Raw genomic sequence first — 16,006 nt, 5'->3', positions numbered from 1 at the left:
AGACAGAAACCTAACAGAGAATTGAAAGACTTAATGGAGGTAATGAAACAAATGGACTTAACAGACATCTATAGAACATTCCACCCAAATAGGAAAGAATATACCTTCTTCTCTGCGGCTCATGGAACCTTTTCGAAAATTGACCATATACTTGGTAACAAAGCAAACTTCCACAGTTACAAAAAAATATTAGTAACCACCTGTGTCTTATCGGATCACCATGGATTAAAATTAGAATTCAACAACAATGCTACCCCCAGAAAACCCACAAACTCATGGAAACTGAACAGTCAACTACTGACCCACACCTGGGTCAAGGAAGAAATAAAGAAAGAAATTAAAGTCTTTCTTGAATTTAATGAAAAGACACAACATACTCAAACCTATGGGACACAATGAAAGCAGTGCTAAGAGGAAAGTTCATAGCACTAGGTGCCCACTTAAAGAAAACGGAGAAAGCGCTCATTGGTGACTTAACAGCACACCTGAAAGCTCTGGAAAAAAAAGAAGCAGACTCACCTAGGAGAAGTAGAAGACTGGAAATAATCAAACTGAGGGCAGAAATCAACAAAATAGAAACACAGAAAACAATCCAAAGAATCAATGAAACAAGAAGCTGGTTCTTGGAGAAAATCAACAAGATTGACAAACCCTTAGCCAAACTAATCAAACGGCAGAGGGAGAACACGCAAATTAACAAGATCAGAAATGAAAAGGGGGACATAACCACAGACACAGAGGAAATTCAGAAAATCATTAGATCTTACTACAAAAGCCTGTATGCCACAAAATTGGAAAATGTAAAAGAAATGGACAGTTTTTTAGATAAATACCATATACCAAAGTTAAACCAGGACCAGGTAAATGCTCTAAATCGTCCTGTTAGTCGCGAAGAATTAGAAACTGTTATCAGAAACCTCCCTACCAAAAAGAGCCCAGGACCAGATGGTTTCAATGCGGAATTCTACCAGAACTTCCAAGAAGACCTAATACCTATACTCCTTAAGGTATTTCATAATATAGAAACACAAGAGTCACTGCCAAATTCCTTCTATGAAGCTACAGTTACCCTGATACCTAAACCACACAAAGACTCAACCAAGAAAGAGAATTACAGGCCAATCTCACTCATGAACATTGACGCAAAAATTCTCAATAAAATACTGGCAAACCGAATCCAAGAACACATTAGAAAAATTATCCATTACGATCAAGTAGGCTTCATCCCAGAGATGCAGGGCTGGTTCAAAATACGAAAATCTATGAATGTAATCCATCATATAAACAAACTGAAGGAAAAAAACCATATGGTCATCTCATTAGATGCTGAAAAAGCATTTGACAAAATTCAGCACCCTTTTATGATAAAGGTCTTGGAGAGATTAGGGATACAAGGGTCATTCCTAAATATAATAAAAGCTATTTACAGCAAGCCGACAGCTAACATCAAATTAAACAGAGAGAAACTCAAGGCTATCCCACTAAATTCAGGAACACAACAAGGCTGTCCACTCTCTCCTTATCTCTTCAATATAGTGCTTGAAGTTCTAGCAATAGCAATAAGACAACATAAGGGAATCAAGGGGATTCAATTTGGAAAGGAAGAAGTTAAACTCTCATTATTTGCAGATGATATGATAGTATACATAAGCGACCCCAAAAACTCCACCAAAGAACTCCTACAGCTGATAAACTCCTTCAGTAACGTGGCAGGATACAAGATCAACTCCAAAAAATCAGTCGCCCTCCTATACACAAAGGATAAGGAAGCAGAGAGGGAAATCAAAGAAGTATCACCTTTCACAATAGCCACAAATAGCATAAGATATCTGGGAGTATCGCTAACCAAGGAAGTGAAGGATTTATTTGACAAGAACTTTAAGTCTTTGAAGAAAGAAATTGAAGAGGATACCAGAAAATGGAAGGATCTCCCCTGCTCGTGGATTGGGAGGATCAACATAGTAAAAATGGCAATTCTACCAAAAGCAATCTATAGATTCAATGCAATCCCAATCAAGGTCCCATTAAAATTCTTCACAGAGATTGAGAGGACAATAATCAACTTTATATGGAAAAACAAGAAACCCAGGATAGCCAAAAAAATCTTATACAATAAAGGTTCTTCTGGAGGCATTACCATCCCTGACTTCAAACTCTATTACAAGCTACAGTATTGAAAACGGCTTGGTATTGGCATAAGAACAGAGAAGTTGACCAATGGAATCGTATAGAAGACCCGGATCTTAAACCACAAACCTATGAACACCTGATTTTTGATAAAGGAGCCAAAAGTACACAATGGAAGAAAGAGGGCATCTTCAACAAATGGTGCTGGCATAACTGGATGTCAACCTGTAGAAGAATGAAAGTAGATCCATATCTATCACCATGCACAAAACTCAAGTCCAAATGGATTAAAGACCTCAATATTAATTTGAACACATTGAGCTTGATAGAGGAGAAAGTGGGAAGTACTCTACAACAAATGGGCACAGGGAACCGTTTCCTATGCATAACCCCAGCTGCACAGACTTTAAGGGCAACATTGAATAAATGGGACCTCCTGAAGTTGAGCAGCTTCTGTAAAGCAAAGGACATTGTCACTAAGACACAAAGGCAGCCTACTGACTGGGAAAAGATCTTCACCAACCCTGCAACTGACAAAGGTCTGATCTCTAAAATATATAAGGAACTCAAGAGACTAGACGGTAAAAAGCCAATTAACCCAATTAAAAAATGGGGCGCTGAACTGAACAGAGAATTCTCAACAGAAGAAGTTCGAATGGCCAAAAGACACTTAAGGTCATGCTCAACCTCCCTAGCTATCAGGGAAATGCAAATCAAAACAACTTTGAGATATCATCTTACACCTGTCAGATTGGCTAAAATCCAAAACACCAATAATAACCTTTGCTGGAGAGGTTGTGGGGTAAGGGGCACACTCATCCATTGCTGGTGGGAATGCAAACTTGTGCAACCACTTTGGAAAGCAGTGTGGCGGTTTCTCAGGAAATTCGGGATCAACCTACCCCAGGACCCAGCAATTCCACTATTGGGAATCTACCCAAGAGATGCCCAATCATACAACAAAAGCATATGCTCATCTATGTTCATAGCAGCATTATTTGTAATAGCCAGATCCTGGAGACAGCCTAGATGCCCTTCAGTGGAAGAATGGATGAAGAAACTGTGGAATATATACATGCTAGAATACTACTCAGCGGTAAAAAACAATGACATCTTGAATTTTGCAGGCAAATGGATGGAAATAGAAAACACTATTCTGAGTGAGGTAACCCAGACCCATAAAGATGAACATGGGATGTATTCACTCATATTCGGTTTCTAGCCATATTTAAAGGACATCAAGCCTATAAATTTGGGATCCTTGAGAAGATAATAAGAAGGTGAACTCCCAAAAAAAGATATAGTAATCCTCCTGGATATTGGAAGTAGACACGATCGCCAGGCAAAATTGGGAACTTGAGGGTTGGGCAAGACTGGGCCAAGGGAAGATGGGGAGAGAAAAGTGTGAAGGGGAGAGCGGGGGGAGCTCGGAGGAATGGGGTGCTTGGGATATAGGAAGGGTGGATATGAGAGCAGGGAAGCATATATCTTAATTTAAGGAGCTACCTGAGGGTTGTCAAGAGACTTGACCCTAGAGGGGTTCCCAGGTTTCCAGGGAGACGCCCCCAGTTAGTTCCTTGGGCAGCTGAGGAGAGGGAGCCTGAAAAGGCCAGTTCCTATAGCCATACTGATGAATTTCTTGCATATCACCATAGAACCTCCACCTGACGATAGATGAAGAAAATGACAGAGCCCCACCTTGGAGCACTGGACTGAGCTCCCAAGGTCCTGATGAGGAGCAGAAGGAGAGAGAACATGAGAAAGAAAGTCAGGACCGTGAGGGAACCTCCAGCTGGCGACAGATGGGGAAGGTGACTGAGCCCCACATTGGAGCACTGGACTGAGCTCCCAAGGTCCCGATGAGGAGCAGAAGGAGCGAGAACATGAGGGAGAAAGTCAGGAACGAGAGGGGTGCGTTCACTCATGGAAACGGTGGGACAGAACTAATGGGAGATCACCAACTCCAGTTGGAATGGGACTGATGGATCATGCGACCAAACCCGTCTCTCTGACTGTGGCCAATAGCGGAGGCTGACTGAGAAGCAAAGGACAATGGCGCTGGGCTCTGATTGTTCTTCATGGACGGGCTCTGTGGGAGCCTTCTCAGCTTGGTCGATCACCTTCCTGGACCTGGGGGGAGTTGGGAGGACCTTGGTCTTAGCATAGAGTGGGGAACCCTGATGGCTCCTTGGCCTTGAGAGGGAGGGAGGGGAGGTATGGGTGGAGGGGAGGGGGAGAGAAGGGGGAGAAGGAGGGAGGGAAGGGGGAGGAGGAGGGGAGGGGGGGGGGGAGGAGGAGGGAAGGAGATGGCACTTTTTAAATATAAAAAAAAATAAACCATGAGAAAAAAAATAAATTATAGGCATAAGAGAGACAAGAACCCCAAGTAAATGGCAAAAATAAGACCTTCAATGGGGTCATGAAAGAAAACTGCTCCAGTAACGCACATTCACAAATAAACAGGAAACACAGAACTCATAAAATACAAAAATAGAAAAGAAAATTTCAGACGAGACCACATACAGGTCCAGGGTGAACAGCCCAGAGTTGTGATAAGGAATCATGTTCCTGTCCAGCACCATGATGAACTGAGTAGGACAAGGAGACCTACATGCAAGCCAAGGGCAGTTTGTCACAGGCTCTAGGAGAAAACCAGATCCACTTCTCACCTTGTTATGCCTGGCAGATGGGCACTATTATGGTGAGCAAATGTATGATGTGGTAGGAGAGAGAGAGAATGGTTCATGTAGTGTGGACAGAGAAATATATGAAGAGGTGAAAGCAGTGAAGAGCAGGCTAATGTGGCTTGATTTCCATTCAGGGCCATGGTGATCTCTGTGCCTGTCCTGCTGTGGGGACCATGTCTGGGTTCTTTGCTCGGTGCATTCATGATTTGTGTTGATGTCCTTGGCTCCTAATTCCACCAAAGCCCTAGAAGATAGGGCTGTATAGAATTGATCGTGCCTCTCACTTGCTGCAACACTGTGAAAAACTGGTTCTGCCTTTCACACACTGAAGCGCTCAGGAGAGTCCTATACCTCCCCAAGACAGCACAATAGAGATGACCTTGTGTGCACGGGCATGGGTGACATCATGAGAATGGGAGAGCAGGTCAAGCCTGCTATGTGTCTATGTGGTGAAGGAAAGACCCTTCCCTATTCCGTTAGCCAACTACAGCAGGTAAAGGACCTGATACAACCCCCCAAACAGTTGCAGCACTCAGTTAAGTGTAGCCTGTACCTTCTGCCTAGAGCAAAAAGACAACAAAATTTGATCAAGGGGATTCAAATTGGAAAAGAAGTCAAACTTTCACTTATTTGCATATGATATGATCATATACAAAACTGATCCCCAAATCTCTTATAGGGAACTCATATCACTAATAAATACCTTGATTAATATGTCAAGATACAAGATCAACTAAAAAAAATCAGTAGCCTTTCTGTAGCAAATGGTAAAGAAGCAGAGAAAGAAATCAGAGAATGATCAGCCTTCACTATAGCCACAAATAACATAAAATATCTTTGGGTAACACTAACCAAAGTAGTGAAATACCTGTTTAACAAGAACTTTAAGTCTTTTAAGACAAAAATTGAAGAAGATACCGAAAAATAAAAAGATCTTCCATGCTCTTGGGTAGGCAAGATCAACATAATAAAAATGACAATCCTTCACGCTTTTCTCTCCCCATCTTCCCTTGGCCCCGTCTCGCCCCACCCTCAAGTTCCCAATTTTTGCCTGGCGATCGTGTCTACTTCCAATATCCAGGAGGATTACTATATCTTTTTTTGGGTTCACCTTCTTATTATCTTCTCAAGGATCCCGAATTATAGGCTCGATGTCCTTTAATTATGGCTAGAAACTAATTATGAATGAGTATATCCCATGTTCATCTTTTTGGGTCTGGGTTACCTCACTCAGAATAGTGTTTTCTATTTCCATCCATTTGCACGCAAAATTCAAGATGTCATTGTTTTTTACCGCTGAGTGGGGGGAGCTCGGAGGAATGGGATGCTTGGGATACAGGAATGGTGGATATGGGAGCAAGCAAAGCATATATCTTAATTTAGGGAGCCATCTGAGGGTTGTCAAGAGACTTGACCCTAGAGGGGTTCCCAGGTTTTCACGGAGACGCCCCCAGCTAGTTCCTTGGGCAGCTGAGGAGAGGGAGCCTGAAAAGGCCAGTTTCTATAGCCATACTGTTGAATTTCTTGCATATCATCATAGAACCTCCACCTGGCGATAGATGAAGAAAATGACTGAGCCCCACATTGGAGACCGGACTGAGCTCCCAAGGTCCTGATGAGGAGTAGAAGGAGAGAGAACATGAGAAAGAAAGTCAGGACCATGAGGGATCCTCCACCTGGCGATAGATGAAGAAAATGACTGAGCCCCACATTGGAGCACTGGACTGAGCTCCCAAGGTCCTGATGAGGAGCAGAAGGAGAGAGAACATGAGAAAGAAAGTCAGGACCTTGAGGGGTGCGTTCACCCATTGAGACGGTGAGACAGAACTAACGGGAGATCACCAACTCCAGTTGGATTAGGACTGATGGAACATGAGACCATACCAGACTCTCTGAATGTGGCCGACGGTGGAGGCTGACTGAGAAGCCAAGGACAAAGGCACTGAGCTTTGACTCTTCTGCATGGACGGGCTCTGTGGGAGCCTTCTCAGCTTGATTGATCACCTTCCTGGACCTGGGGGGAGTTGGGAGGACCTTGGTCTTAACACAGAGTAGGGAACCCCGATGGCTCCTTGGCCTGAAGAGGGAGGGAGGGGGCGTATGGGTGGAGGGGAGGGGAGAGGAGGGAGGAGGAGGGGAGGAGATGGAAATTTTTAAATATAAAAAAATAAACCAAAAAAAGAAAAAAAAACAAAAAAATGACAATCCTATCAAAGGCAATCTATAGATTCAATGCAATCCCCATCAAAATTCCAACACAATTTTTCACAGACCTTGAAAAAAACAATGATTAATTTCATATGGAAAAAGAAAAAAACACAGTATAATCAAAACAGTCCTTTAGGTATCACCAGTATTGACATCAAGCTCTATTATAGAGTTACAGTAATGAAAACAGCTTGGTATTGGCATAAAAATTGACAAATGGTATCAAATCAAAGACTTGGATATTAATCCACACATCTATGAACATCTGATTTTTGACAAAGAAGTTAAAATTATACAATGGAAAAAGAATATTCAACAAATGGTACTGCAATAACTGGACATCAGCATAGAGAAGAATGCAAATAGATTGATATGTATCTCCATGTAGAAACATCAATTCTAAATGGATTAAAGACCTCAATATAAATCTGACCACACTAAGCCTGATAGAAGTGGGAAGTAGTCTTCAATGCATGAGCACAAGAGACACTTTCCTAAATATAACACCAGTAGCAGGGACACTGAGAGCAACAATTAATATAGGGACCTCCTGAAACTGAGAAGTTTTGTAAAGCTTGTTGACACAGTCACAAAGAGAAAAGCACAGACTACTGAGTAGGAAAAGATCTTCACCATGCCCATTTGAGATTGAGGACTGATCTTCAAAATATATAAAGAACTCAAGAAATTAGACATTAAATTCCATATAACCCAATTAAATGTGGTACAGAACTAAACAGATAATTCTCAACAGAAGAACCTCACATGGTTGAAAGACAACATCTTTAGCCAACATTGAAATGCAAATCAAAATGTCTCTGAGATATCATCTTTTACCACTCAGAATGGCTAAGATAAAAAACACCAATGAGCGCTTATCTTGGAACGAAGGTGGAGTAACACTCATTCATTGCTGGCACAATGCAAACTTGTACAACTCTGGAAATCAGTATGGTGGTTTCTCAGAAAATTTGGGATCAACTTACCTCATGACCCATCAATACCACTCTTCGGCATATACCCAAAGAATGGTCAATCATGCTACAAGAACATTTATTTATTCGATCTTTTTCATTTGTAATTATTTATTTTGCATTATAGTATGTGGTCTATTTTAGAAAAGTTTCTTTATAATGCAGAGTAAAATATGTATTTTTTATATTTGGGTGGACTGTTCTGTAGGCATTTTAAAGACCATTTGATATATGAAGTAAATTAATTCTGTTGTTTCTCTGTATATTTTTCTTTGTGATATATCTTGTCTATTAGAGAAAGTTGAGTATTGAATTCTCCTACTATTAATGAATTAGTGTTAATTGGTGTCTTTTAAAACAGAGAATTTTTTTTGAAATTTTGTGTCTCTTAGTTTGGTGCACATATATTTAGGGCAGTAATGTCTTCTTGGTTAACTGATCCCTGATCAGAATGCATTTTCGCTCTTTATTTCTGTTGTTCAGTTCCTGTTCCAAGGCTATTACCTTAGATGTTTGTATGGTGGCACCTTTTTTCTGTGTGATTCCATTTGATTGGAATACTTTTGTCTATATTTTTACTGTAAGGTGGTACCTACCTTCATAACTGAAATCTGTTTCTTTTAGGCAACAGATATATTTTATTTCTTGATTCATTCAATCTCTCTCTGTCTTTTGAATGTAGAATTGAGGCCATTCATGCTTGAATTGTTATAGAAATGCATACGTTAGTTCTGGTCAACACGTTGTTGGTTTTTGTTCTCATTGGTCTTTATGGTTAAATAATTATGGTTCATGTTCCTTACAAAGTCTCTATGTTTTGCTTATCCCTCTATTTACCTCCCCAAAGCTTCCTGTATTACCTTAGGGTTGTTTTTTGAATATAAAAATTATTTTTAGGCTGTATATGTTAGTAAAATTGTTCATTTACCTACAATAATAGCAGTAATTGTGCTGGCCATATAATTTTAAGTTGGCTGTCATTTAGAACTTGGGTGGTATTACTCCAGTATCTTCTGGCTTTGAAAGCTTTCCTTGAGGAATCAGCTGTTCTTTGAAAAGTGTTTTTTACTCGTGTTTTGCACATTTTCCCTTACAACTTTCAATGCACATTTATTGTTTTTTTTCTCCTCAGTGTTTTAAATATGAGATGCTATGGAAATTTCCTTTTCGGGTCTTGTCTTTAATGAGTTCTGTGTGCTTCTTCTATATGTGTGTGCGAGTCTTTCCTTCATATGGGACAGTTTTTTTCCTAAGATCACATTGAAGGTCTTGTTTTTTGCCATTGACTTGGGATTCTTCTCCCTCACCTGTGCATAGAATTTCAAGGTTTAATTTCTCCATGGTATCCCACATTAACAACAATGTCTATACATACACTCTACCAACTAAGTTACATCCCCAGGCCCACAGCTCACTATCTGATGATTATATCATCTCATGTCTGTGGCCCCTGTGAGAAAGATTACTTTTCCCATGTGTATTTATGTACATTTTCTTAAATTTAGCAAAAGTGCTTTTAATTTCTTGGTTAGGTCATAAAGCCACTGTCAAGTAAGTGTGGAGGCTATTACGGAATATTTTGGAAGCAGGAAGGATTCCTTGAGGAATTAAATGTTTTTCTACTTCTTATGAATGTGATGTTATTTTTATTTTAGCTTTGTCTAGAAGGACAGGGATCCACTAATCCACACAGACAGATAGGGACTGGGGAGAAGAGTTCACACATGGGAAAGCCAGAGCTCAGGTGCTCCTTCTCTAGTGTTGTCCTGAAATTAGAGAAGTTCACTCTTCCAGTTAATGTTACCTCGTTCTAACAACCTCAAGTTCAGAACTTTCCTCTTTCCAGGTGACATAATAATTATGGGTCTAGAGAGAGATCAGCTGATGACATTTCTTCCTTATAACTACTTCTTAGGGCCCCATCCCAAATGGATGTTTATCAAAGCTCCAGCCAGGTAAGCGTTTCTTTTTCTCTTCAGTAATAGTGAGAGCTGTAAGTGGTTTTCTTTAATAAAATGATTAGAGAATTCTCTGTTTAGAATTTATTTTTGAGCCCAATTGTATCAATAGCAAACACCACAGATGTTTGTAGACATAAAATATCATTGTAATGATTTGCAAAAGAACATAGATTTCACTTGCTATGACTTCTGATTGTCATGTATGTGATGTAGAAGGTGGCATTTTGGAAAGAGGACAGGGCCTAGAAGAAGTGTGGATAGAGAGACAGGGAAGGCTAACAGGGTGAAGGTGATCAATGGGTATTATGTATTGAATGAAGATATAATGAAATCTCTTTTTTACAGTAAATGTTCATTCATATCTCTGTAAAAAGTGACCCCAAATAGAATATTTTAATGAGCATATCTGCCTATGGATTCTCCTGAGGGTGTACTCTAATAATTCTGTAAACATGGTTCCTCCTAGCTAATGGCAGCTGTGTTAAATTTCCAACCCTCTCAGAAAACACCTGAAATGGCTTAGAGTATAAAAAAAAAACACACATTCACTGGTCTGCAGGAGTACATTTATAATATTAAGATTTATATACGTATATATAAATTATATTTTATATTTTCTCATTTTTTTACTTTTCTCAAAACTATGCATTGATATATATAAAACTTCATCAGGACTATGCAACAAATATTAACTAATTTAGTTTTTATTAGTATTTTCTGTTCTGCTAAGTTTGTGTATACTTAGGAATTCTTCATTTCATGACTTAGTAAAATGTAAGATGGTCTTAAGTTATATTAATAAGATTGAAATTTTTCATAGATTTTTTTATTCTACTGTAATAATTTCTAAGGAAGTAGATCTTTTTTGGTAATCTCAAAAGTATCTAGAATCATACTTCACTTTTCATCAAATTCTTTTTTCTCTCTTATTTTATTTTCCTAAAAAAGAAAACAAACTGTAGTGAGGAGCTGCGGGCTGCATTGCCGCCCGGCCGCCCGACTCCCAGCCACCGGCTAGCTTATGCCCCAAAATAACAACACACAAAATGTATTCATTTAAACACTGCCTGGCCCATTAGTTTCAGCCTCTTACTCACATCTTGACTAACCCATATCTAATAATCCATGTAACACCACGAATGGTGTCTTGCCAGGAAAGATTTAGCACGTCTGACCTGGTGACTGGCTTCATCGCCTCTGTCTCACTGAGGAGAGGCATGGCGATTGACTAACTTCCCTTTTTCCCAGCATTCTATTCTGTCTACTCTACCTATCTAAATCCTGCCCTATCAAAAAGCCAAGGCAGTTTCTTTATTAGCCAATGAGAGTCCTCCATCAACAAACTATATAAATTATTTCAATATTATCCTTACAAAAATGTAAACTGAGTAATTTTCACTAGGAGTTTCAGTGGTTTAATTATAATGAATTATTTTTCAATATTTAAGTTTTCTAAGTTGAACATTGTTACACTGATACTGATATAATATCGAGTAAGAATTTCATTAGCAGTGAGAAATAATTTCAGTTCTTGAATTACTAGTATCCAATTATTTAAAGTCAAATACCCAAAGTTTTTTAATATTGCAAAATACAATTGTTCATTAAAATATGCATATAGAAAATATGTCAAGTAAATTTGAGTTTGGTTGGTGAATGTCATAAGTCCATTTTAATATTTCTGGAATATCATTTTAACACATACAAGAGACTCAAATGGAAAGTGAAGTTAGGTGTGGTAGCACACACCTATGAACCCAGCACTCTGACAGCTAAGACAGGAGCTTCGTGAGTTTGGTTGAAGTCAGTCTGAACTAAGGTTGAGCTTCTTCCTCTATCTCTGTCTCTCCACGCACAAATACAATGAAATTATAGTGGTTTATATATAAAGTAAAATTGTGAAGTTGTTGTTTTAAAAATGGAATAAGACAATGCCAATAAATGTCATTTAATCACTAGACACAGAGCATCCACTCCAAGAAGACCAAATGATGGAAGTATGAATTTATGTTTGCAAGCAGTACAAAATGTTCAGTTTGTTTTTTTCCAATTCACTTTAAGAATCTACACTGATGGTGATGTACTAGGCAGGACCTTTGTGGATTTGATCAAGTCATCCAGAAAATAGAGATTTTATTTTAGAAACATATTTAATATAACTCTGTTTTCACTTAATGCTATTTCATTTACTCATTACAGCAGCCCCAGGACACAGTATGCTATTGATCTATTTTAACTCTAGGTAGTCATTTCACACACACATACACACACGCACGCACGCAAGCACGCACACACACATGCATGCATGCATGCATGCACAGACAACAGAGAGAGAGTCAGAGTGAGTGAGAGAGACACACACACACACACAAACACACACACACACACACACACACACACACTTCCAATGAACATTTTCATGTCTTTCCCAGACTTACATCATGTGACCTGTGATCCAGCTCTGGTTCTGACTGCTTCCCCACAGGCTCTGCAGTGACACAGCTGCTGCTTCATCGCAGGGGAACTGGCTCCGAAGTGTGAGACTGCAAAGTTCTAGGGAGTGTCTGTGTGCTTCCACTTGACAGTGAGTTAAATTCAATTTCTAAAGAAGAACTGATACTTTACAATTGTTTAAGAGTTGAGGCAAGTGCTATGAATTAATACCTTAAATTAGTAATCACTCTTTATTCCTACTGGCATATCATTTCATAAAAATCAGCTAATGGATCTAATTTGAGCATCTAAGGTTCTCATTTTCCTGAGATTCCTGAAGACTTGTTAACGTTGCTGACAGTGGACAGTACATCAGCCAACACCATGTATCTTTTCATCTGAAAGTCACATAATCACTCCTTGTTCTCTCTGAGCAGTCACACTGCTTTTAGGTCATTGCTCACTAAATATGCTAAAACTTAAAATGAAAATGATACTTTTGATCTAATATGTTTATATATTCATTATATTATTATCTCCTCAGAGACGAATATTAAGACTACCATACACTCATAAAACAAGACTGTTCTAAAATCAAAAGCTCTGATTATGAAGGGGGGAAGTAAGTTTTCTCAGAACAATGTTGAGCTACAAGGAAACAGATCATTGTTTCTTTTGTTGCACGTTTCTTCAGACAGCTGCCTGCTGCCTGCCCAGTTATTGATCTGGATCCCTTTAATAGTAATGGCATTTGTACTATTACAAACGTTTATGAATACACTTCTGTTTTAGTCCTTACAACTAAGTACAAATTAAACTAATGCGGACATCCAAGCACTGCATTTTTTTTCAAATAAAATGAATGTCTCAGTCTATGGTATGTTGTCAACTCAGTTTATACCCGTAGTAGCTGTGGTTTTCTGGTCCAGTCTCAGCTCCAGTGGACCCCAGATAATGATGCCACAAAAGAATGAGAAGAATCATCATTTTCTGTAGGGGACAAATATTTACTAAGCCAAGAGTGTGAAGTAGAGATATTCAGGTTCAAGCCTTGAGATAAAAAATTTCGATTACCATCATTAACATCTATTATCATCTATTTATTTTGTATATAATGCATTGCCTTATTAAGACACTATCAAGGTTTTGTGAATAAAATGATTATACATATAGAGTTTGTCCATTCGCAATTTTAAAATTGGAATTTGCTACAGTTCTTTCAGTTTAGAGAACAAGTCATTTTTATTGTTTAATAATAGTTTATTAAATCTTTTTGTGCACCTGGGAACCCGTCTAGAGTCCAGACTCTTGCCAACCCTAAAATGGCTCCCATAATTAAGATATGTACTTCCCTGCTCCCACAACCACCCCTCCTCCATCCCAACCACCCCATTCCCTCAAGCTCTCCCCATCTCTCCTTCTCCCTTCTCTCTTATCTGCACCTCACCCCCACCCCCATGCTCCCAACCCCTGCTCGGCAATTTTGTCCATTTGCAATATGCACGATGATAACAATATATTTTTCTTTGGGTTGACCTTCTTATTTAGCTTCTCTAGGATCACAAATTATAGGCTTTATGTCCTTTATTTATGGCTAGAATCCACTTATGAGCGAGTACACACCATATTCCTCCTTTTGGGTCTTGAATTAATTGTTTTCCCTAATAAATCAGATAACACATTTTATTTCTTTCTTCCTTTATTTTTCTTTAATATTTACTTATTTTATTTTTCATATATATGTGTTTTACCTACATGTACATCTGTGTAGCACTTGTTTGCAGTATCAAAGAAGGGAATATATTTCTATAACTAGAGTTACGGATGGTTATGTGCCACCATATCATTGCTGGGAATCTAGCCCAGATCATTTGCAAGAGAAAAACATGCTCTGAACCACTGGGCCATCTTTCCAGCCTGTATCCTAGAACTTAAAAATGAACAGAGCACCACTGTGCAGCTACTGTAACTGTAAGTTGGTGGGAAAATCATATGTTTGGCTCTGGCAATTAGACTGAATCTAGGCCTTTACTAGATCAAGCTTTTGTTTTGTGTGTCCTTTTTTTGATTCTTGTTTTGTTTGTTTTTCAAGTCAGTGTTTCACTGTGGCTTTAGAGCCTGTCCTGGAACTAGCTCTGGTAGGCCAGGCTGGCCTCAAACTCACAGAGATCTGCCTTCCTCTGCCTCGCAAGTGCTGGGAATAAAGGTGTGCACCAGCACTGCCTGGAATTATATAAAGGTTTGAAGAGAAAACATAATGTATATATGTAAAATGTATGATTTTTGTTGGCATATTCATGGGGATGATATAGCGTGGTATCATTTATTGACTACTGGATTATTTCTATATATACATGCATGCACATATATGTAGAATATACAAGTGAACTTGAAAATACAGTTGGCCACTCTTTCTCACAAGAATCTTAGTTGATACGTTTTATAGTTCTTTAGTATCAAGTTGATTTTAAAGTAACAAATTATGTGAATTTGATAAGAAAAATCATATTGGCAACCAGGTTAAATAACTTATAAAAGTACCAAAGCTAAGACTATTTGTTGAAATTATAAAAACTGTTTGTGTGTTGGTGAGATAAGAGAACACTGGGGCCCTTGATTTCCACTGTAGGGGAAGGAATCTCTTTTAAAAACAGAGATTCTAAAACAGGATCCATATGAGGTCATCTTTGGCAAGTTCATGTTTGTCACAAGGTGTTGTGACAAATGTGTTTTTCTTAGTGTCACATGCTCTCTCTTGTTGAAGGCTCCTAGCTCTACTTCTTCAGATGTATTTAGCCTGTGTAAACCACATATATCAAGAAAGCAAAATGGGACCAAGGTCAAGATGGGGTTGATCGTGGGTAGCAATGGAGAGAAGAATAATAGGGTACAAGCGATATTTTCAGGGAAATGTGAAAGAGTGGGCTCCTTAGCAGGGAGGAGAGAAGTATATATAGAAGGAGGTGGGAGGAAGGTACAGGGGAGCAGCAGGATACAATTAATTTGATAAGGTGTAGAAAGAACGGCGGGGCTGCATCCCGCCACCCGGCCACTGGCTAGCTTTACACCCGAAATAATTACACGGAAACTGTATTCTTTTAAATACTGCCTGGCCCATAGTTTCAGCCTCTTATTGGTTAATTTTTACATCTTTCTTTAACCCATATTTAGTAATCTGGGTAGCACCACGAGGTGTGGCTTACCAGGAGAAATCTTAACCTGCGTCCATCTCGGAGAGGAGCAGCATGGAGATTCACTATGGCGACTGCCTGAAGCGTCTCCCCCACTCTACTTCCTTGTTCCCACAATTCTGTTGGGTCTACTCCACCTACCTAATTTTCTGTGTCTTAAAGGGCCAAGGCAGTTTTCTTTATTAATTAACCAATGAAAGAAACATAGACAGATAACTCTCCTCCATCAATAAGGAAAATGAGAAAATGGAAATTACTTAGTTAAAGAGGAGAATATAAATACAGAAGATGGAATAGGTAGGTAAAGTAACAAGGAATAGATTAAAAACCCATAGGAATCATACTATTAATGATTTACTCCCCACCACTGTCCTGCTTTGAAAAATAAAAAAAACAACATTTGTCTTGATAGCTGAGTGTTAATT

Source organism: Arvicola amphibius, chromosome 2, assembly GCF_903992535.2.
Source record: "Arvicola amphibius chromosome 2, mArvAmp1.2, whole genome shotgun sequence".
Classification (NCBI taxonomy): domain Eukaryota; kingdom Metazoa; phylum Chordata; class Mammalia; order Rodentia; family Cricetidae; genus Arvicola; species Arvicola amphibius.
The sequence above is the reverse complement of the archived record's forward strand: the minus strand, read 5'-3'. Positions refer to the sequence as shown.